The sequence below is a fragment of the Marmota marmota genome, unplaced genomic scaffold (genome assembly GCF_001458135.2).
Source record: "Marmota marmota marmota unplaced genomic scaffold, marMar, whole genome shotgun sequence".
Lineage (NCBI taxonomy): Eukaryota > Metazoa > Chordata > Mammalia > Rodentia > Sciuridae > Marmota > Marmota marmota.
This window is the reverse complement of record NW_025999880.1, coordinates 8862231-8864640: the sequence shown is the minus strand read 5'-3', so window position 1 is coordinate 8864640 and position 2410 is coordinate 8862231.

Here is a 2410-nt window from a genome sequence, read left to right as displayed (position 1 = left end):
TTCATTAGAGCATGTCTAAACTATCATCCCAACTGCTCAAAAGCATGAAATTAAAGAACATATATAAAAACATACTTGCATATAAATCACATGCTAACCCTGGCCCATTTGTGCATTAAATTTTGACAAATTGCCCACTGTTTTTTTTTTAAAGGTCTGATACTTTATTGGGTGTTTAAAATGTCATTGGAGACAGGGTTGAAAGTTTAGCAAGAGGGTCTTTCAGCAGCTTCTCCAAGACCACAGAACAAATTTAAAATCATACTTCATAAAACACATCTGAAGGGAGAGAAAATTCACAGCCCCAGGAGCTTAGTGCATCATTGAGTGGACAGCTCTGAGTCAAGGGTCCTCCATCCCTATAGGTGTCCCTAAGAGCTGGTGGCGAGTCCAGGTGGCAGGGACTGGAGTTGCAGCTTCGCTCCTGGTTGATGCTGCATCAGCCCTCCATGGGGATCAGGCAGGAAGACCTGATCTCTGCTATCAGAACCCTCCAAGGAGTGTCCTCACAAGCACCACCCTTAAACTTTTTGAAAAATGGGTTATTTAAAAATTTTGTCACAGTGCCTCTGGTGTGGGGTAAGAATAATAAGCAATTTCAGCCAGTTATATGAAAACCCATTCAGCAATGTTTCTTCATATTTTAGCAGTTACATTTCCAAACCCTAATTCCTAACCAGTGCCTTTTAAAAGGATACAACATTTCCATTTATTTGCTTTGCAAAATTACATACAACTCTCCAACTTCCCTTTTAATAGGTCTTATTCAAAGTATGTTTTATTTTAAAAATTAATTTGTTTTGATTGATTTTCATCACCAAAGGACAGAAGCAGTATCTGAAAGGTCAATTTCTTCACTAAAGTATTATTGTACCTAATGCATAACCATAGAAGCAGGTTAATACTCAGATTAACCCCATAAATGTAGCTAAAGTCAGGTGCTACCCCCCCTCTGGCTCACAAAGATAGGTCATTTCTAACCAAAGACAAAGTCTGGTCTGTGATTGGAGCCTTGCATCAGGCACCTCAGGGAATAGCCAGACCTATTAAATACCCATAGATTTAAAATGAGCAAAGACCAACTGTAAGGCTCATTTATTTTTAGAGTATTAGTCCTGTAGGTGATTCACAGATTCATTTTTTAAAACCTTTGCATAATCCTGACTTTCCTTCTGAAGGTTGACACTCTACATTAGAAACAATGTATTTATTTAAATTTAAATGAATCTTTGCTTCTAATTTTATTCAGATTGTTTGTTAATGGTAGATGATAAGCAACCAGAACAAAGATTATGATGATGGAATTAATGAAAACAATAGTTACCTTTTCCTTATTAGATTAGCTTATTGATCTTTTACTTACATATATTTATATTAACTATCCCTGATGGTAGATAATAATAAACCTGTGTTACAGCTGAGCAATCTGGTTTCAGAGTGATAGTGACTTTACTCAAAGTCCCAAGCTAACTAAATTCAAGGTTCAAGCTCCTTAAACTATATTGCAATCCCTTTTATTGTTTTAGAAAGCCTCATGCTGCAAATTTGAAGCTCCTGAAGACAATATACATTCAAAATGTTGAGTAAGCTTTTTCCAGGTGCCCATGTGTGACTAAGATGATGCTAAGCACAGAGGGGAGAATTGATGAAATATTAGATAGAATAATCTTTTTCTTTTTAGCTAAATGCAGATGGTCTTGCTTTGAAACAAATGGAGAAGCCATGTAAACAAGATATTATGAAAATATCTCAGATGAAAGAGTTCATTTTCTACGTTCCACATTCCTTGAAGACAGAGATTAGGCCTAACCCCTCACTTTTATCTCAGGGAATGCAGTCGGTTTTCTGTAAAGGGAATACTTAGCTGAAATTGATGTATGAGTGAATGAAGGCTACTCTTTGGTTCTGATGACAGTCTTTTTATTTATTTTTTATGTGTTCTAATTAGTTATACATGACAACAGAATGCATTTCAATTCATTGTGTACAAATGGAGCACAACTTTTCATTTCTCTGGTTATACACAATGTAGAGTTTCACCATATGTACCGTCATGTATGTACTTAGGATAATGATGTTCACCTCATTCCGCCAAATTTCCTGCCCCATTTCCCCTCCCCTACTTTGCAATCAAAGTCCCCCCTCCCATTATGGATCAGCATTCACTTATCAGAGAGAATATTCGGCCTTTATTTTTGGGGGATTGGCTTACTTCGCTTAGCATGATGTTCTCCAACTCCATCCATTTACCTGCAAAATGCCATAACTTTATTCTCTTTTAATGCTGAGAAATTTCTATTGTATATGTATGCCACAGTTTCTTTATCCATTCATCTGTTGATGACAGTCTTTTTAAATCTCTCTTGAGCATGCCCCTTTTCCATTTCTTCTGTCACTGATGGGCTCATAC